Genomic DNA, 23,215 nt, shown 5'->3' on the forward strand with positions numbered 1-23,215 from the left:
TAAGGTCAGTGTTGTCCTTTGCAATACTATGGACTTGAGGTCCTATGCTGCAGGCAATTTGTGGGGAATTTGTTCAAATACTTGTGTATTAAGATAGAAAAAACTATTGAGTGGATACCCTACTAGACCACCGATACAAGGATAAAATGGCTGATCTATGCTCAATCCCAGAGGAAGCCCCTAATGCTGAACTTTAATCACTTGTGAGAGAGAGAGAGAGAGAGAGAGAGAGAGAGAGAGAGAGAGACTTGTAAAGCGCAACACATGCGAACTGAATCGCCTCTGGGCGCTGTATCCATTTCATGGGTAAGGAACCCCTTGACCTCAGAAGAGATGTGTTTTAATCTTTCTCCTGAAGGCCAAGTGGTCCGACTCCAGTCGGATGGTGGTTGGTAGTGCATTCCACAGGCGAGGTCCACTTGTCTGGTTAAAGACCAAGCCACTTTTTGTGATTCGGCATTGCGTTGCTTTAACTGAACTGTCGTGCGACGTGACTCCCAAACAAAAATGGTGTCCTTTTTTTCCCACAAAGAGAGCTTTCTTTTGGTGGTATTTGATCACCTCTGCGGTTTTTATTTTTTGCGCTATAAACAAAAATAGAGCGTCAATTTTGAAAAAAAATCAATAAATATCCCCCAAAAATATTAAAAAAAAAAGTTTTTTTTCCTCAGTTTAGGCCGATACGTATTCTTCTAAATATTTTAGGTAAAAAAAAAATCGCAATAAGCGTTTATTGATTGGTTCCCTGCAAAAGTTATAGCGTCTACAAAATAGGGGATAGTTTTACGGCATTTTTTTTTATATATTTTTTTTTACTAGTAATGGCGGCGATTAGCGATTTGTATCGCGACTGTGACATTATGGCAGACACATCGGACACTTTTGACACATTTTTGGGGCCATTGGCATTTTTACAGCGATCAGTGCTTTAAAAATGCACGGATTACTGTGAAAATGACACTGGCAGTGAAGGGGTTAACCACTAGGTGGCGCTGTAGGGGTTAAGTGTGCCCTGGTGAGTGATTCTTACTGTAGGGGGGATGGGCTGTGTGTGACAAGGCAGTGATCACCGCTTCCGATTACATGAAGCGATGATCACTGTCATTGTCACTAGGCAGAGCAGGGGGATGCTTGTTTACATTAGCATCTCCCTGCTCTATCTCTCCGTGAGACGATCATGGGTATCCCCACAGCGATCGAGTCTGCGGGACCCACGGTCGGGTTCATGGAGCTTGCGGCGGCGTGCACGTGTGCACAATGGTGCTTCCTTAAAGGGGACGTATATATACGTCCTTCTGCCCAGGAGTGCCATTGTGTCAACGTATATGTGCGTGCGGTTGGTCAGGAGGTGGTTAAGGAGGTTCTGTTTAATCACTTGATTACTGGGCACATATACCGCCCTCCTGCCCAGGTGAATTTTCAGCTTTCAGCACTGCGTCGCTTTAACTGACAATTGCGTGGTTGTGCGACGTGGCCCCCAAACAAAATTGACGTCCTTTTTTCCCCACAAGTAGAGCTTTCTTTTGGTGGTATTTGATCACCTCTGCGGTTTTTATTTTTTGCGCTATAAACAAAAAAGAACGACAATTTTGAAAAAAAATACAATATTTTTTACTTATATCAAAAAAATCCTAAGGAAAAAACCAAAGGAAAACACTGCGCTAATACGTGATGAAAAATTGTGAAAATAATAAGTGACAAAAGCAGCTGGTACCTATTGCTCTAAATACCCAAAGCAAAAAAATTACAACCAAAAAGAAGGTACAGCGCTGATGTGAATGAAACAAGTTGTGAGTGAACAATACAGTTATGAAAAATAATCTGTGACTGAATAAATAAATTAGATGTTGATAGTTCATAAAAATATCCAAAAGTGAATGTACTGATCCTTCACCAATCAAGAATAAAGTGTGAGTGACAAAAATAGCAAATATAAATCAGTGAAAAAAAGTCCAATGGTAAAAAAGGCAAATTTCTTTTTTCTTAATTCTTAATCTTCCACCAAATATAACACCCGAGTGATGGTATTCCAATCTGCTTACCAGATTAACTGACCGTGATTGCGGTCAGATAAAGCCCAGAGATCTTTTAGAGTCCTCTCAAGTGGACTAAATGACAACTGGTTATACAGATCATCTACTGCTCCAAAGCTCCAGATGGAATAGGGATACGCTCATATATTCAAAAAGAAGAAGAAACGAGAAAAAGCTCCATGGTGAAGTACTGTATGTAAGGTTGGTTTATTGAGGGAATGGTAACACTTACAATTCAGATGATATAGACAGGCTTGTCACAAATCCCAGCGCGTGCAACGCGAACTGACAATCGAATCCTAGGTAGCTGTGTTCAGTGTGTATAGCTCTCTCCGTACAAGCGATGACAAGGTACGCTTTAGGCCACTCCTACGCACGTTTCGTCGTAAGACGTCGTCGGGGATGGACCAATAGCGCGCCGGCCAACGCTAGAGCACTATATAGTGTCCGGCCGCCATTTTGGTTGTGGGCGAACGCTAAGGGCAAGCGGAAATAGCTGTATACACACTAGAAAGGAACTGATGGAGAATCGAATCAAGATGCAGATGACTGCCATCTTGTGGAAAGATAGGAGAAGAGTCTTACCACACACTGAAACACAGCATATAGGAAACGAATGGGACATAGTGTGCAAAATGGACTGGACAAATAAAAGTCCATTAATAAAAAAAGCATAAAAGACCTGAATATCTTAATGTAACAATATAAAATCTATAATAATATCTTTAATTGAATAAAATTAATTGAATTAATTAATTAAAACATTATTATATATGTCTCAATTATTATAATATATAAAAATATTGAAAAATATTATAAAAATATTATAAAAATATTTTAAAAATACGGTAAAAAATGGAGAGGCTATGTATTACTGAGGAAACAATTTATATCCCACTCTACATTCAACCCAAAGGGGACAAAACTTTTCATATTAAAAATCCATTGAGTTTCACACTTGGATATAGACCGTACTTTATTTGTTCCTCTCCAGGGAGCATTAAGTTTTTCGATAGGAAGAAATAGAGATCCTGCAATCTGTTTATTGTGATATTTGGCATAATGTTTAGACAGATTGTGTTTAGAAAATCCTCGCCCTACATTTCCAACATGTTCTTCCAATCTGACATGTAATGCCCGTTTTGTACGTCCTATATATTGTTTAGAACAAGGGCATTGTATAAGATAGACTACATGATCACTAGTACAAGTGATAAATGAGTCTATACTATATGTCCTTTTGGTCTGAGTGGACTGAAAAGACAAGAGCTTACGTCCGCGGAAAGAATTTATTTTGCAAATATTGCACTTTCTGCAAGGGTAGAAGCCTTTCATGTCTTGGAAAAACCCTATTGTGTTTGGTGGGTCAATTACATTCGGGGCAACTTTTAAACGCAATGGGGGTGCTCCTCTAAAGATGACAACTGGTTGATCCGGAATAACTGCCCCCAAAATGCGATCATTTTTTAAAATCTTCCAATGTTTCTTTAAGATTTTTTTAACAGAAAAGTGCTGATTGGAGTAACCGGTGATCATGGCATAACTAAATTTTGGGTCTATATTTTTTCTCGAAGCATTTTTGGTGCAAAGTAATTGATTTCTATCAATTGTTCCCACTTGTTGAATAGTATCGTCAATAATAGATTGGTCATAGCCTTTTTCCAAAAACTTAATTTTTAAAATATCAGCCTGTTGAAAATAATCTTCTGATGATGTGCAATTTCGCCTAATCCTTTGAAGTTGGCCCTTAGGTATGGCTTTAAGCCATTGGGCATGATGGCAACTATTCAGAGGAATATAGGCATTGCGATCTGTCGGTTTGAAATGGTACCGCGAAGCTTAAGATGGGAAGTTAGCCCACAGAAGGGGGAAACTGACCTTGATGGTTGGCATGTATATTTCAATGATACAGGTGTCAGATTTTTAGAGTTTTTGATTGATAAGAAAAAGGGGAAACTTAGATCACTTAATGAAGAGGTGATTTCATTGAAGGAGAAGCTTATCCCTTTTAAAGAACTCGACAGTTATAAATATAAATCCGATACCTTGAAAACTTATTTAGAGAAAGAAGATCATGAACAGAAATTAAAAAAGAAGAAAAAATACAATCGAGATTTTCTCGATTACTCCAACGGTTTGGTTTTCAAATGGCAGGCCAAGTTAGTCGAGGAAATGGAGGCCTCCTCTGCCCCTATTTTACCTTTGTGGATTGGCACCCCGGTGGTATTACCTTCTGAACAGGGAGATCAACGTTCAACGGTCTGCCCTGCCATGGACATGGCAGGACCGGCTGTTTTTAACCCTCCAACTCAGATCCCACCGGGTTACACCACGGTGAGACCTAAAAACAATAAAGGGAAAAAAAAGAAACCTGGCCCCCAATATAACCACGTATACTATAGTGAGAGCCCTCGGGCCACTCACGTTCGAGGAGCACCGAACAGTGATAGAGGATATTATGCCGAAAGGGGCAATGGGCGCCGTGGTCCTTCTGACTATGATGATCATCAGCGTAATAGAGGACACACAGATCATCGTGACGACCATGGCTCCTTTTATGGCAGACAGCCGGAATACAATCATCCCAGAGATGATCATAGAGATCGCTCTGGGGATCGTAATTCCAGGTTTTATCCCAGTGATAATAGAATCACCACGCATAATAGATTCTCACCTCTCATGCACCATCAAAGAGTTGAATCGACAATAGATCCAACTATTTCTAGACACCCGGTTCAATACATCAACCACTCCACTAGATTCAGACGTGAACATGACTCACCGTCTATATTGAATAGAAATGAGTCCGTTCATTTTTTTCCCAGGGCCAACGCCACCCCCAAAAGGGCTCACGACGACAGAGGGGCCTCAGAGGGGGGAGGCGCATCAGGGCCAAAGAGAAGAAAACGGTGAATATCAGCGGGGTGTTTAATTTGAGTTCAGCCCAATTAACTACAGGGGAACAGTCAGTGTTAAGCCATGGCCTCAAGTTTGCACCCCCACGAGCATTGAATAAATTTGAGACCTTTATCGATGCACATAAACTGATACGCAAATTGAATATAAAACGATATTTTATGCTCAATCCACAAGGGAGCTCAGTTACAACTCAACCTGTCTCCCATAACACAGGACTTCAGCCTAGGACTTTCACTTTGAACGATAACATTGTTCCAATTAGGCATTCACGTTTATCTAACGCGTCTGTGTTTAACCCTCCAGGATTCATTGCCCCATCCATTCAAACTTTTAAAGAGCTAGTTATGAAGGATATAATTGACCTTAAAATCCCGCGGATTAAAAATAATACTGAATTTCACAGCAATTTAAAATCAATTTGTGCACGTAATGACATCGTCATACGTCCGGCGGACAAAGGTGGTGGAGTCGTGATATTAAATAAAGCCGACTATATTTCTGAGATGGAAAGGTTGTTGTCTGATACTGCTACTTATAGCAAGCTCGCCATCAACCCCACAGTTAAATTTAAAAAGGAACTTAAAACTTTGATTAATGAGGGTTATTCTCTTGGAGTATTAAATAAGAAAGAGACAGCTTTTCTGGTGCCTTCAGCACCACGAATTCCTATTATGTACTACCTGCCCAAGGTGCATAAAAACTCCATCCATCCGCCAGGGCGCCCAATTATCAGTGGTTTGGACTCAGTAACGGCACGTCTGGGAAAATATATTGACGAGTTTTTACAACCTCTGGTCATCACCACACCATCGTATTTGCGGGACACAACACAAGTGATCAATTTGCTCAATGAATGTGGTTGGAAGGATGGTTATATCCTCGCAACTGCGGATGTAAATTCCTTATATACGATCATTTCGCATGATGATGGACTAGAGGCTGTTCGTTTTTATATTCAACAAGATTCCACTCTTTCTATTATCCAAAGAGATTTCATTATTAATTTGTTGATTTTTGCAACCACTCATAATTATTTTTGGTTCGGAAAGAATTTTTATTTACAAACAAGAGGCGTGGCTATGGGGGCTAAATTTGCCCCGAGCCTAGCGAACCTTTTCTTAGCTTTTTGGGAGAGGGATCTAATAGACACCAACCCCCCCAACGAGCTGAGGTTGTGGAAAAGATACATCGATGATGTTTTGATAATTTGGGAGGGAGATCTCCCTTCTTTGGAAAGTTTTTTTGCCAGACTAAATGGGAATAACAAGGGCATAATTTTAACGTATGAGGCCAGCAATTCTGAGATTCATTTTTTAGATCTAAATATTTTGGTTCACGATGGAGTTGTTAAAACCACAACCCATTTCAAACCGACAGATCGCAATGCCTATATTCCTCTGAATAGTTGCCATCATGCCCAATGGCTTAAAGCCATACCTAAGGGCCAACTTCAAAGGATTAGGCGAAATTGCACATCATCAGAAGATTATTTTCAACAGGCTGATATTTTAAAAATTAAGTTTTTGGAAAAAGGCTATGACCAATCTATTATTGACGATACTATTCAACAAGTGGGAACAATTGATAGAAATCAATTACTTTGCACCAAAAATGCTTCGAGAAAAAATATAGACCCAAAATTTAGTTATGCCATGATCACCGGTTACTCCAATCAGCACTTTTCTGTTAAAAAAATCTTAAAGAAACATTGGAAGATTTTAAAAAATGATCGCATTTTGGGGGCAGTTATTCCGGATCAACCAGTTGTCATCTTTAGAGGAGCACCCCCATTGCGTTTAAAAGTTGCCCCGAATGTAATTGACCCACCAAACACAATAGGGTTTTTCCAAGACATGAAAGGCTTCTACCCTTGCAGAAAGTGCAATATTTGCAAAATAAATTCTTTCCGCGGACGTAAGCTCTTGTCTTTTCAGTCCACTCAGACCAAAAGGACATATAGTATAGACTCATTTATCACTTGTACTAGTGATCATGTAGTCTATCTTATACAATGCCCTTGTTCTAAACAATATATAGGACGTACAAAACGGGCATTACATGTCAGATTGGAAGAACATGTTGGAAATGTAGGGCGAGGATTTTCTAAACACAATCTGTCTAAACATTATGCCAAATATCACAATAAACAGATTGCAGGATCTCTATTTCTTCCTATCGAAAAACTTAATGCTCCCTGGAGAGGAACAAATAAAGTACGGTCTATATCCAAGTGTGAAACTCAATGGATTTTTAATATGAAAAGTTTTGTCCCCTTTGGGTTGAATGTAGAGTGGGATATAAATTGTTTCCTCAGTAATACATAGCCTCTCCATTTTTTACCGTATTTTTAAAATATTTTTATAATATTTTTATAATATTTTTCAATATTTTTATATATTATAATAATTGAGACATATATAATAATGTTTTAATTAATTAATTCAATTAATTTTATTCAATTAAAGATATTATTATAGATTTTATATTGTTACATTAAGATATTCAGGTCTTTTATGCTTTTTTTATTAATGGACTTTTATTTGTCCAGTCCATTTTGCACACTATGTCCCATTCGTTTCCTATATGCTGTGTTTCAGTGTGTGGTAAGACTCTTCTCCTATCTTTCCACAAGATGGCAGTCATCTGCATCTTGATTCGATTCTCCATCAGTTCCTTTCTAGTGTGTATACAGCTATTTCCGCTTGCCCTTAGCGTTCGCCCACAACCAAAATGGCGGCCGGACACTATATAGTGCTCTAGCGTTGGCCGGCGCGCTATTGGTCCATCCCCGACGACGTCTTACGACGAAACGTGCGTAGGAGTGGCCTAAAGCGTACCTTGTCATCGCTTGTACGGAGAGAGCTATACACACTGAACACAGCTACCTAGGATTCGATTGTCAGTTCGCGTTGCACGCGCTGGGATTTGTGACAAGCCTGTCTATATCATCTGAATTGTAAGTGTTACCATTCCCTCAATAAACCAACCTTACATACAGTACTTCACCATGGAGCTTTTTCTCGTTTCTTCTTCTTTTTGAATATATGAGCGTATCCCTATTCCATCTGGAGCTTTGGAGCAGTAGATGATCTGTATAACCAGTTGTCATTTAGTCCACTTGAGAGGACTCTAAAAGATCTCTGGGCTTTATCTGACCGCAATCACGGTCAGTTAATCTGGTAAGCAGATTGGAATACCATCACTCGGGTGTTATATTTGGTGGAAGATTAAGAATTAAGAAAAAAGAAATTTGCCTTTTTTACCATTGGACTTTTTTTCACTGATTTATATTTGCTATTTTTGTCACTCACACTTTATTCTTGATTGGTGAAGGATCAGTACATTCACTTTTGGATATTTTTATGAACTATCAACATCTAATTTATTTATTCAGTCACAGATTATTTTTCATAACTGTATTGTTCACTCACAACTTGTTTCATTCACATCAGCGCTGTACCTTCTTTTTGGTTAATATTTTTTACTTGTTGCTATAATAAATATGCCATTTTTTTTTTTTTTTTTAAAAGATTTTTTTCAGTCTAGGCCGATATGTATTCTTCTACATATTTTTGGTAAAAAAATAAATAAAACAAATCGCAATAATCGTCTGGTTTGCGAAAATATTATAGCGCCTACAAAATAGGGGACAGAATTATTATTTTTTATTTTTATTTTTTACTAGTAATGGCGGCGATCTGCGATTTTTATTGGGACTGCGACATTATGGCAGGACATCGGACACTTTTGACACATTTTTGTCACCATTCACATTTATACTGCGATCAGTGCTATAAATATGCACTTACTGTATAAATGTGACTGGCGTTGAAGGGGTTAACACTAGGGGGTGAGGAAGGGGTTAAATGTTTATCCTTGCATAGTGTTCTAACTGTGGGGGAAAGGGGGTGACTGGGGGAGGTGACCGATCTGTGTCCCTATGTACAAGAGACACAGAACGGTCTCCTCTCTCCCCTGACAGCACCGCTGTCTGTGAGAGCCGGCAATGAGAAATGATCTCATATGTAAACATATGAGATCATCTCTCATTGGCCGCACAGATCGCCTACCGAACGGCCACTCCGATTGGCCGTTCACGGCGATCTGTGATTGGCTGTGTCCAAGGGACACGGCCAGCACAGAGTTTCCCCACTGTGCACTCGGGAGAGCGCGCGGGGAACGAGGAAAGGGACGGACGTCAATTGACGTCCTGTTGGATTTTCAGGTCCGCGCTGTAGCCGTCATTCGGCTATAGCGCGGGCCTCAGGTGGTTAAGAATCTCTTTGCTTCACGTGGGCAGTATCCCCTCTAATGACCAATGTGCCATTGGTGGTGGATGGTTCAGTGACATGTTTAAGAGTTTTTTTTAAACCACAGTGGCCATGCCCAGCTACAGTGCTTTTGCCTCTCAAAAAATACACTCTAATGTTTAATTTTAAAAAACCTGACTCGTCTCTATTTCCCCTCTTCCACTGCAACTTTGCCAAGCTGCCTACTGTTTAGTCACTGTACAATATTTGTGGCTATTGTCCTAAATAATACACTCTAATGTTTATTTAAAGAAATAAACAGCCTCGTCTCTCCTTCATTTTGTGGCCTAACCAAGCTACTTACACACTGTCTGACCATTAAACAATAGTTGTGTACTCACAAAGAAGTATCCAAATCTCCCAGGACAAGGACAAGGAAAGTCAGCAATTATAGAAGGAAGATCCACCATTGGAGTATCAAAGATTTATAAGAATCCAGGAGCTCACTCCACCATAATCTTCATATATACATAAAATACCAGTATGTTAGTCCTAGGCTGGCCATGTACGATTCATTTTATTTTTCCATTCAGTCAGTGGGTTGTCCTGGGTATGAGTCTGCCCATACAGTCTGGGTATGGACTAAAGCCCTTTGGCTGTCAACTGAACATTTTTTTTTATGTTAATTACATTTATTTTAAAAATATGCTTTTGTGAGTAAAAATCTATCTAAATATAGTTTTCTATTTAAGATACATTAATAATTGAGTTTATTCAGCATGAAATGGAGCTTAGTTATGTAGCATGAGGCTGTATATTCTGCAATATTTACAATTTTGGTAAACTCATTCAAAGAACCCAAGCTCTGCAAGCTCACAGTATTTCACAGTAACCATGAGATAAAACAAAGTTCAGGGATACTCCTTTATCCCATTGTTTTGAAAATCTATGTACACTACAAACTGTATGATTGAAGCGATTCTGATATCTCTGTTTTTCTAGGATGACAGCTTATTATTCTAAATAGGAAACCTTCATTTTGTTTGCAAATATTAAAGATTCTAACTACCAGCAAGAAAAAGTCCTTATATTTCAGATCCATAACAGCAGTGCCTGTTAGCGGGCATTCACCTGCTGCAGCCACTTCCCTCACCTTGTTGTGTCATTGCCGCATCACCAGCCGTCCAATTAAAGTGAATGGGACTGTCTGCGAGTTAGCAGCGGGCCAGAGATGGAGCCGCTGCGGCACACAGATAACAGTAGCTTTTTAAAATTATGATTTAAATTGAGTTTAAATCAAGCCTTTTTACTAGTGATTTAAATTGTGATTAAAATCGACTTGATTTAAATCAAATCCACCATGGAACTAACTGTATACAATATTAACCTTCTCCTGCCCACAATATAGCCCAATGATGGCTAAAGCGTGGGCCTTAATTGCCAGGAGGCCATCATATGACGTCCTCCCATGCATGATCTGCCTGCAAGCCCCCTGAGGGGGGTGAGCGGCGCATTCTGTGATCACTGAATCTATGAGACTTGGCTGATCACAGATCGGAGTAAGTGGCTGATCCTGGCCCCTTACCACGTGATCAGCTGTCAGCAAATGAGAGGTGATCACATGATGTAAACAGAAGATCAGTAATCTTTTTTTTTTCCCTCACACTCTCAGAGTGAGAAAAAGGAAAAGCCGATCACAGGCTTCTGTCAGAGGGACATCGGTCCCTCACACAAAGAGCTGCGGCTGCCTCATCTGCGCCTGCCAGTGCCACCTTCCAGTGCCACCTATCAGTACCCACCAGTGCTTCCTACCAGTGCCCACAGTACCACCTACCTTTGCCCAACAGTGCCACCTATCAATGCCCACCAGTGCTGCCAATCAATGCCCATCAGTGCCTCATCATCAGTGCCACCGATCAATGCTGCATCAGTGTCACCTACCAGTGCTTACCAGTGCCCATCAGTGCCACCCATCAGGGATCATCAGTGACTATTAGTGCCACCCATCAGTGCTGCCTATCAGTGCCACCTATTAGTGCCGCCCATTAGTGCCAACCATTAGTGCCCATCAGTGCCACCTCTCAGTGCCCATCAGTGCCACCTTATCATTTCCCATTAGTACAGCCTATCAATGCCCATCGGTGCAGCCTCATGAGCGCACATCAATGAAGGAGAAAAATTACCTGTTTTAAAAAAAAACAAAATAAAACAGGCTTTTCTCTTTCTGTTTTTTCAAAAAATATAAGCAGTGATTAAATATAACCAAAAGAATGTAAAAAGGGGGCACAATATGGGCCCACTTTCTTGAGATTGTGGTGACCCCCTTCCCAATTTATTCAATAAATTAAAGAGTTCAGCATTTAGCTACCGGTATATAGGTATTTAAGGGCACTGTCCCCTTTAATATAGGTTGTGTTGTGGGGCCAATGAGAATCCAGAGAATTTTCGGGAAGCCTGGACAGGCTTTTTAAGGACAGAATTAAAAAAACTTAGTTTTTCTCGACAGGATTCTTGTCAAGCTTGACGGGATTCTTGTCTAGCTTTCCTTGCATACACACTGTCAAGCCAAAAATCTTGTTGTTCTAAAATGTGGTAACGTACAACACGTACGACGGCAGTATAAAGGGGAAGTTCGATTCCATTGGCGCCACCCTTTGGGCTTTTTTTGCTAATCTCGTGTTATTCTCGTGTTCTCGGGCATGGCACAGTGGTGACAATTGATGGCACAGTGGTGACAATTGATGGCACAGTGGCTGCGTTTGATGGCATGGCACAGTGGTGACAATTGATGGTACAGTGGCTGCGTTTGATGGCATGGCACAGTGGCTGCGTTTGATGGCATGGCACAGTGGTGACAATTGATGGCACAGTGGTGACAATTGATGGCACAGTGGCTGCGTTTGATGGCATGGCACAGTGGTGACAATTGATGGCACAGTGGCTGCGTTTGATGGCATGGCACAGTGGCTGCGTTTGATGGCATGGCACAGTGGTGACAATTGATGGCACAGTGGTGACAATTGATGGCACAGTGGCTGCGTTTGATGGCATGGCACAGTGATGACAATTGATGGCACAGTGGCTGCGTTTGATGGCATGGCACAGTGGTGACAATTGATGGCACAGTGGCTGTGTTTGATGGCATGGCACAGTGGCTGTGTTTGATGGCACAATGGCTGCGTTTGATTACATGGCACAGTGGTGACAATTGATGGAAACAGTGGCTGCATACGATGGGCACAGTGAGGCTGCAATCTTTTTTTTTTTTTTTTTCGTTTGCGCCCCCCCCCCCCCCAAAAAAAATTGAGCACCAGCCGCCGGCCACTGGACAAACTACTGTAATGGATAATAGTTTGCAGACAGACTGTGCACAGCACTGTGCACATGATGCATACACAGTACCATGAGCAGGAAGTAAGAGCAGCCCAGGCCTCAGCACATTGCCACAGCTACTGGACTGGGTTGTGTAACTGTAAGTTACCTTTTCTTTCAGAAAGGCAGAGTCTGAGAGGCTGGCTCACACTGTCAGTCAGTCCGGTCGGTGGTCGGCCACAGCACAGCGCCGCACAGACAGCTCTCTCTCCTCCTTGTCCTTAACCCACACACTTCTCTCACGCTGCCGCAGGACTCGAGATAGAGGATGGAAGAGGTGGGCAGACTGCGGAGCAATTTGGCGCGGAGGCTGAGCAGCGCGCTGTGAATGCTGGGGCGGCCGCGACCTCCTCCTCCTGATGTCATCACTCACTGGTCTGGTTGCTAGGCGCCGGTCGCCACGGTCGGCACCGCTCTGCTCTCCGCAGAGCTCGGACTGCAACTTTCTACCGGCCGGATTGCCGCCCCCTCCTAGATGCCGCCTGGAAGCATGGTCCCATTGGGTCCCATGGTAGGGCCGGCCCTGTGTACGAGGCTTTACCCCGAAGGGTGTGGCCTGCAATCTCAAGCTCTATTTGTTTGAAAAAAAATTATAAAAATTTTACTTGGGTACAGAGTTGCATGACCGCGCAACTGTCATTCAGTGTGACAGCGCTGAAAGCTGAAAATTGGTCTAGGCAGGAAGGGGGTTTAGGTGCCTAATAAGCAAGTGGTTAAAAGACGAGAGAGCAACTTTCTTTTTAAAAAGTTAAAAGCGACTTGTCAAGGTATTTTAACCTATGATTCATAAAGCATCTGCTCCAAACAGATAATGTTTCTCCTCTCTCAAGGTAATTTAGAAGCTATTTAGTGGATATTTGGCTTTTACATTTGTGCTTACATTACCCAAAGCCCATTTTGTTCCTGAAATCATCATTGCACTGATGGCAATCATTCTGCAGACTGCTCATGTTAGCTAACCATTTAAATGCCTACATTAAGTTCATCCAATTATCATTTGTATCAGTTATTTGTTCATATGGTAGATGAAAGTCTGGTCACGTTCTGAGATGCAGAGAATAACCGTGCTTCTTATTTATCAGAAACTTGTATGAGTAGAGCACAGAGGCCTTTGGAAAGTCAGATCATGATGCAGGAGCCATTTGTAGTACATTAACATAGTACATTAACATTTGCAAGGCACCAATTATTTTACATAATCAATACAATCAAGTGCCTTTTCCTTGAGACCTCGTGTTTATTTACATCAATTCCACACACGTCACCTTCCATCAAGAGCAAAACCGATTTTCTTGTCCTACATATGCTCTCAAGATAACCTTAATTCCCCATAAAATAAATCTATGTGTGTTTATTATACTGAGGCTGCTTGTGCTCCTGAGTGAGCAGAATTTAATCTGCGCTCTGGCTGGAAAACAAGTCTGCTGAGGAGGCTCAGGCTTTTATTATTGTTTTTTTATTATTATTATTTTGCTGGGATCTCCATTTATGATGTGATGCATTTGAGCCTAAGCACATTAGGTACATTATTCATTGGCTACATTTTTCAGAACATGTGTGTGTATAAGAAACTAATGATCCATATTAAATTAATGATGTCATAAAGAAGAAAAATGGCACATACACGCGGCTATGACAGAAACGGCAGACTTTGATAAACCTATGGAAAAGTCCTAATCAGATGAAGCATTAGCCTATTCTGTCTAAGAAAATTACATTTGTGGGGAAAAAAAAAAGACTTGTATACAATGTTGGTTTTATTAAAACAAATTAATTCAGTCATTAAGGAATCATAAGGCAAGTGTCTCATAAGTCAGGACCTCCAGTGTAACAAATTGATTAAATGACTGTGTAATAGTCTCTTTAAACAAATCTAGTGTAACAAGTTAATAGATCTGCTCAATTACCATGCTGGGGTGATGAGGATTTGGGCCACTCTTTCATTAAATCTGTGAGATTGTTCGTGCTTTTTTTAACCTCTTGAAATTGATTGCCGAGCTGGCAATTAAAATAAAGAAACACCAATCTGATGTTTTTAGGTGACAGTGATCTGAATTCCGTTCATTGACAAAAACGTATATCTTATATAAGGCAATTCTTCTAATATTTTTAATTATTTTACATGTGTTTGACTGTTATGCTGGTGTCATACATATTGATATGATTGTTTAATACAATGATGGATTTGATTTCTTTATTAATCCTATTGCCCTGTACACACAATAGGTTAGTCTGATGAAAACGGTCTGATGGATTTTTTTTATGAAGCTGACTGATGATCAGTCTTGCCTACACACCATCAGTTAAAAAAACTATCGTGTCAGAACGCGGTGACGTAAAACGCAACGACGTGCTGAAAAAAACGAAGTTCAATGCTTCCAAGCATGCGTCGACTTGATTTTAAGCATGCGTGGATTTTTAACCGATGGACGTACCCACAGACGATCGTTTTTTTTTCTATAGGTTTTTTATCCATCAGATAATTTTAAAACAAGTTCCTATTTTTTTAACCTATGGATAAATAACTGATGGGGCCCACACGATCGGTTTGGTCTGATGAAAACGGTCCATCAGACCGTTTTCATTAGACTAACCTATCGTGGGTACGCAGCATATGAAGCTAGGCTCATTCTGGCTTTAGAAGGGAAAGGTCCACTTTGAATGTTAGGCATCATTATATCCACTCATGATTAATTATTAAACTTCCACCCCCACCCTTATAACAGTATAAATTTAGAGCACCAATAAGGGGTCAGCACGTTGCTGTAGGGGCACATTGATGGGCTTCTTTCCTTAAAGGGTCACTAAAGGAATTATTTTTTTTTGCTGAAATTACTGTTTACAGGGTATAGAGACATAAAAGTTAACTGATTCCTTTTAAAAATGATTAAAAATAGATTAAATTCAATCATATAATGTGCCTACAGTTTCACTTTCGTTTTTAAACTGGTTTCATGTTTATGTGAAGTAAAGAGACCCACAGAACAAAAACAAACAAATCCAGGGCAGTGTTTTGTTTTTAAAATTATTCTGATTGGTTCTGTTAAGTTTTAGACACACAGTAATGACAGCTTAGACCATCGTGAAAAGCTCCCAGTTTGATGGTTATAAGGAAACAGGCAACCAGGAAGTGTGAAGATCAGAGCAGTTTTACAGCAACATCAAAGCAAAAACAAGCAATAAGGACATGAAACCAGCACTGCAGTAAGCTATTTAGCAAAAAAAAAAAATTCCTTTAGTGATCCTTTAAGGCCTCTTTCTCTATGTGATTCTTTATACATTCTTTATACAGTTTGAAAAGAGGGCAAGTGACCTGATGGAGACCAAATAAACCTTGACCATTCCTCCATCCCTGTTAAATAGAAAAATTGAAAGAAATGGGCCATGGGACTTTGAATGAGGCATGGAAGGGCATATGGAATGGTTTAGGATATCAAAGGTGGATTGACTAACAACGTCCCATCAGGGAAATCTCTGTGGTTTAATGAAATTGCTAAATAATCAATCCGAGAAAAGAAAATCAAGGAGTCCAGTATACAATTCATAGTGTAATATGTATCATAATATATAATACAGAGATCATGCTATCAAAGGCATAATACATGTAGTAATAATCACATTGGTATAATTGATATTCAGAAACCAGGACATGACTAATAAAAGCAATCATAGTACATTGATATAACAAAAGAAAATCCAGTAAACATGATTATCCAAAAAAATAATAATTTAAGAGATAACAGTTGGATGAGAATACATTATTGGGCAAGCTTATCTTGGCATCCCTGAGCATAGACTCGACACGTTTCTTGGCGTTTAAAGCCAGTCATCAGGAGTAGGGTGCGGGCAAATTAGCTAGAAAAGAAGAGAGGAATTAATGAATAGACAGGTGAGTCAATGCGGCCTCAATGATTGGGTCATAGTTGCAAAAAAAAAGCATCAGAGGTGTGATACATTACCTACAGCCAAGCCCAAAATAAAATAGCCCAGGCGTTCCAAACAATGGATTGGGATGGTGGTCCTGGATAAACCATCTCCCCCGGGGTTACTCCAAAGTTGAGGAGAGCCACGGATAGGATGGCATGGGACGACAACCAGGAATATGACGGACAGCTTCAACACAGAGCCAAGAGGTGAGGTAGGCACATATGGGACACACATGTGAGTACTGGTAAAGGAAAAAGAGTGAAATGATAAGTATCAATCACTGAGTAAAATCATGTAGTGTAGCTCCTAGAGTAGGAATCCTTAATTACCAGTTAGTGTGGACAAATACACATGGAGCCTCTCATCAGATGGGATTGTGCATAGTGAAACCGCCAAGATCAAACCAGCTGAAGTACCCACATCATGGGGCGTGTCCCTATAAGTGTCATGCATTTGCGCATTGGCCATGGGAGGGGATGGAACGAGCACCTGCCCGAGGTACAGAGGACCTCAGCGGGAGTTCATCCCATCCAATTGGCCGTGCGGGATGGAAAAAGCCCTGAAGCACACAGCGGCGGCCAAGGGACACCGTGCGTGCAACGTGCTAGCATGGCGCCGATGCGCGAAGGTCCAACCCTGCCCCCATCGCCGTGAGGGGATGAGCGGAGGAGGAGGAGCTGGGTGCATCGCAACCCCGGGGAAGAGAGACCACAGGACAGTCAAACCCCCAAAAATCGCATTGGGTATGGGCGGACAAAAAGTGTATATAAAAAATCTAGACAAAATCACTGCTGCAAGCATACAATCAAAAATTGGAGACACACATTGGCCTAGTCACCTGCTAACTAAAAGGGATCTAAAAAAAAGAAAAGGTCATAGGTAGTAGAAAAAAATGAGAAAGGATGCCAATATATGTATCATCCCCGCCTCACCCCCGGGGAGATGGTTTATCCAGGACCACCATCCCAATCCATTGTTTGGAACGACTGGGCTATTTTATTTTGGGCTTGGCTGTAAGTAATGTATCACACCTTCTGATGCGTTTTTTTTGCAACTATGACCCAATCATTGAGGCCGCATTGACTCACCTGTCTATTCATTCATTCCTCCCTTCTTTTCTAGCTAATTTGCCCGCACCCCACTCCTGATGACTGGCTTTAAACGCCAAGAAACGCGTTGAGTCTATGCTCAGGGGTGCCAAGATAAGCTTGCCCAATGATGTATTCTCATCCAACTGTTCTCTCTTAAATTATTATTTTTTTGGATAATCATGTTTACTGGATTTGCTATTGTTATATCAATGTACTATGATTGCTTTTATTAGTCATGTCCTGGTTTCTGAATATCAATTATACCAATGTGATTATTACTACATGTATTATGCCTTTGATAGCATGATCTCTGTATTATATATTATGATACATACTGTATTACACTATGAATTTTATACTGGACTCCTTGATTTTCTTTTCTCGGATTGATTATTTGGCAATTTCATTTAACCACAGAGATTTCCCTGATGGGACGTTGTTAGTCAATCCACCTTTGATATCCTAAACCATTCCATATGCCCTTCCATGCCTCATTCAAAGTCCCATGGCCCATTTCTTTCAATTATTCTTTATACAGGTGATATGCACTTCATGCTCTGCACTTCAGCGATTGCACGAAACAAACATACATTGCAAACTACGCTGGAAAGATGACCCTGTCTCTCTATTCATTCCTCTTTCCACTCTGTAATATTCACTCTTTACCATTCCTTCTGGCAGTTGTGTGCTCTATCCTCAAACTCTCTTACCCTTATCCCTCTTCTCCATCCCACAGCTTATATATATCACCCTGCCTTCTGTCCTCTCCCTATTACTTCTCCTACAAACTCTTGCTTATTCTACATCCATATACTGATGAAACCTCCAGGACTGTCCCTTCATATAAATCACACGTCCACATTACCTCCCTCACCCTCCTGCTTCTCCTAACCTCTGGTAACATATCCCCAAACCCTGGGCCTCCATCATCTGTCTTTGCACGATGCTCCCATCTCCCTACACCCTCTGGCAGCAGTCGCAACCCACAGAACTTAGTCTCTATTCCTCTTCTTCCCAAAACCAACCCCCTTCTCTTGTGCACTCTAGAATGCCCACTCTGTCTGTAACAAACTCACTGCCCTCCATGACCTCTTTATCAAAAATTCCATTAACCTACTAGCCATCACCAAAAACCTGGCTTTATGAATCTGACACTACTTCTCCTGCTTTCCTCTGCCATGGTGGCCTTCTCTGGACTCACTCCCCCAGACCAAGTGGACACAAGGGAGGTGTAGTGGGAATCGTTCTAGCCCCATTCAGCGCCTATCAGGTACTTCACCCACCTCCCTCTCTGACACTCTCCACTTTGGAGGCACATTGGCCCGGATTCACATACATCGGCGCATATTTATGCCGCCGTAGCTTATCTAATATACGCCATCGCAAAGCACTTGCTCCCACTCGCTCTTAAAGATACGCTGGGTTTCCTCGGCGTAAGCCAGCGTAGGTGGAAGTGGGCGTGAGCCATGCTAATGAGGCGTGACCCCATGCAAATGATGGGGCAAGCGCCATAGAAGTACTTAAAATGAACGGCGCATGTGCCGTCCCGTGGCCGCATCCCAGTGCGCATGTGCAGAATCACGTCGGAACTACTCCCTAAGATACGCCGGATCACTGCCTATGACGTGAACGTAACCTACGCCTAGTCATATTCACGTACAACGTAAAGGACAAAAGATACGACGGCTTGTCTTCCCTGGTCCATACCTTTGCATGGGTTGCGCCTCCTTTATAGGGAATAACTTTACGCCGGACGTACGACTTACGCAAACCGCGTATATTATGTGCCGGGCGCAAGTACGTTCGTGAATCGGCGTATGTCCCTCATTTGCATATGTGCATAGAAAATCAATGGGAGCTGCAAATGCGCCCAGCGTAAATTTGCGCCCACGATACGCCGGGCACGACGGCGCATACTTACACTTACACGGCGTATCTCGAGATACGTCAGCGTAAGTGCTTTGTGAATCCGGGCCATTGTATTTATCTATTTTCTCTTGTTTCTCTAAAGCCTCGTACACACGTATGGGTTTCCCGTTGGGAAAACTGCCATGAGAGCTTTTGGCCGGGAAAACTGGACGTGTGTATCCCGACAGGAAAACTGCCAGGGAAAAAAAGAGAACCAGCTCTCTCTTTTTATCCTGGCAGTTTTCCAATGAAAAACACTGCGATGTAGGGGGAAAAGGTTATCGAGCAGGTTCTCGGTTTTCCCCTCGGGTTTCCCAGCAGTAAAAAGTCCATCAGGAAACCATACGCGTGTACGAGGCTTAAGAATTGCTGTTATCTACCGGCCCCCTGGACCAGTATCAACCTTTTCTGCCTGGCTACCCTACTTTTCTCTCTTCTGAAATCCCCAATATCATTTTTGGCAACTTCATTATCCCTGTTAATGCTAATACTACTTCTACTTCTAAACTTCTAAACCACTCCAACAACAATACCCTTGTCTTCTTCTATCTCAGCACTAGGTGCAACCTCTCCAACAATCCTCTCCCACTCTCTGAGCACCACATTATTAGTTTCACTGTCTTCGGGTCTTTTACTTCCTCTCCCTCCAACTGCCTAACAGTTACCCGTAGAGACATTCGCCACCTCAACCCTTCTCTACTCTACTATGCGACTGACCACCTCTATGACAAAATCTCATCCCTGTCCTGCCCCAACCTAGTCACTTTAGTCTACAAAAGCTCACTGTCATCCTCCCTAGACAAGCTCGCCCCCTCGCTAAACGCAGAATCAGGCACCGAGCGCTACAACCCTGGCAAACAGATGATACCAGAACCAATATAAAATCTCATTCCTGCCTCCACACTGCCAAACAGACCTATTTTATCGCACTCATTAACACATTATCATCCAGTCCCCATCAATTCTTCTCTACCTTTAACACTCTACTCTGTCCTCCACTGCCTCCCCCTATAACTCACTCACTGCCCAGGAGATTGCCAATCATTTAAAAAAAAAATTGATACAATTCGTGAGGATATCTCCAAAGCACAGAAACCTCCCCTGCTCAACACCCCATGTCCACAGGTAAAATCATTGCTTCCTCATTCAACCCCGCTAGTATTAACGAGGCTGCTAAACTTTTTTCTAATGCCCACCTAATGACCTGCCCTCTGGATCCTGCTCCCCCGCAAATTCTGTGCTTACCAGCTGACTAGATTCTACACTCTCTAACTCACATTTTCAATCTCTCCCTCTGTTCTGGCATCTTCCCCAACTCTTTCTGAAAAAAACTCCATTGCTTTGGTCTCTGTGACTGTAGTCTTTGCTGGTTCTCATATTACCTATCCTACCACTCCTTTAGTGTCGCTTACAACTCTACTTCCTCTTCTCCTCTTACTTTCTCCGTGGGGGTCCCCCAAGGTTATGTTCTGGGACCTCTCCTTTTTTCAATCTACACCTCCACCCTGGGTCAGTTGTTGCCTCCCATGGCTTTCAATATCATCTCTACGCGGGCTACACCCAAATATACTTCTCCACCCCCCAACTCACTTCATCTGTCTCCTCACGCATCACCAACTTACTAACAGATATATCAGCCTGGATGTCACATCACTTCCTCAAACTCAACCTATCCAAAACTGAGCTCATGATATTTCCCACGTGCCACTTCCCCTGATTTATTTGTCAAAATCAACGGCTCAACTATCAACATATCCCCCGTGCCAAGATCCTAGGTGTAATCCTGGACTCTGAACTATCATTTCACCCCCATATCCAATTGCTGTCCAAAGTCTTCCGTCTTAACCTCCGCAACATCTCCAAGATATGCCCCTTCCTAACCAATGTCACAAAGCTTCTAAAAAACTCTCTGGTCATCTCTCGTCTAGACTATTGCAACTCCCTCAGCATTGGCTTACCTTTAAATAGGCTATCTATCCCATAAGTCCATAATGAAAGCTGCTGCCAGGCTCATCCACCTTACAAACCACTCTGCGTCTGCTACCCCTCTCTGCCAATCCCTCCATTGGCTGTCACTCAACTAAAGAATCAAATTCAACATACTAACAGTAACTTACAATGCCATCCACAACCTGGCCCTCAGCTACTTCTCTAACTTGGTCTCAAAATACCAACAAAATCGTCCTCTTCGCACCTCCCAAGACCTCCTGCTCTCTAGCCCATTTGTCACCTCATCCCATGCTCGCCTCCAGGACTTCTTTTGAGCCTCTCCCATTCTCTGGAATGCTCTACCCCAATCTGTGCTACTATCTCCTATTTTGTCTACTTTCAGACAATCCCTGAAAACTCAGAGAAGCATACCTGGCCCCCACCTAACAACTGTACATCTATTTTCTCTATCAGCTCATCCCCCACAGGTTTTACCTCTTGTATCTTTTGACCCTCCCTCTTAGATTCTAAGCTCTAATGAGCAGGGCCCTCTGATTCCTACTGTATTAAAGTGTATTGTATTAGTACTGTCTACCCTCAAGATGTAAAGCAATGTGTAAACTGTTGACGCTATATAAATCCTGTATAATAATACTATATATACAGTGTATAGCATATAAGAGTACACCCCCAAGCGATTTGTCAGAAAACCTTTACTTTCCTTTTAGAAACAACATTTTCTATGGGACACTACTTCAAAATACTTCCACAAATGCAGGCCATTGATTGCAACCAAGATTTGTTCATTTGCACAGACAAAAAAGTATTTTTCCTAACAAAGTCATTCAAGATCATGTTGCAAAAATGAATGCACCCCAATGAAAGTTTTAGGAACAAAGCTAAATTTTAGACAACAAAATCCTAATTAACAAGAGTTTACCTACAGGTGACTGAGTTTAATTATTCATTAAACATGTGTCCAGCAGACAGTTGATTATAAAAGGGCATTACTTAACAAAGAAAATCCCTTCCCATTTCATGCTATCAGCAAATGTACCACATGGAAAGGAAATGCCACAAGGCCTGAGAAAAAAATATTATTTACACAAGAAAGATGAATGCTACAAGAATATCAGCAAAGCTTTACTTATTAGTCAGAATACTGTAGCAAAGGTGATCCAAAAAATTAACAAAGATGGAACTGCAACCAGATGGACAGAGATATCCAGGCCATCCACGGAAGTAAAGTTGAGGAGTACAAAGAAAATTGCATGGTGCCTATAGTGAAACATGGTGGTGGCAGTGTCCTTCTGTGGGGCTGCATGAGTGCTGCTGGTGTCGGGGAGCTGCATTTCATTGATGGTATCATGAATTCACAGATGTACTGCTCTATATTGAAAGAGAAGGTGACACTGTGAAGTCATCACCTGGTATCTGCTGGGCGGCCTTGTGGTAGTTGTGGGGGAGTATAAATACTCCATCATCCATCCCCTGCCATATGTGGCAGATAGATGGACACGTAAGGTGGACCAATATATTGGGGTTAAGAATAGATCTACAGGGCCTGAGCAATACATCTGGGGGTCTTGCCTCTCTCTTATATACTATATTGTCAAAAGTATTTGGACCTGCCTTTACATGAACTTTAATGGCATCCCAGTCTTCGTCTGTAGGGTTCAATATTGAGTTGGCCCACCCTTATCAGCTATAACAGCTTCAACTCTTCTTGGAAGGCTGTCTACAAGGTTTAAGAGGTTGTCTGTGGGAATGTTTGACCATTCTTCCA

Source organism: Rana temporaria, chromosome 1, assembly GCF_905171775.1.
Source record: "Rana temporaria chromosome 1, aRanTem1.1, whole genome shotgun sequence".
In the NCBI taxonomy this organism is placed as follows: Eukaryota; Metazoa; Chordata; class Amphibia; order Anura; family Ranidae; genus Rana; species Rana temporaria.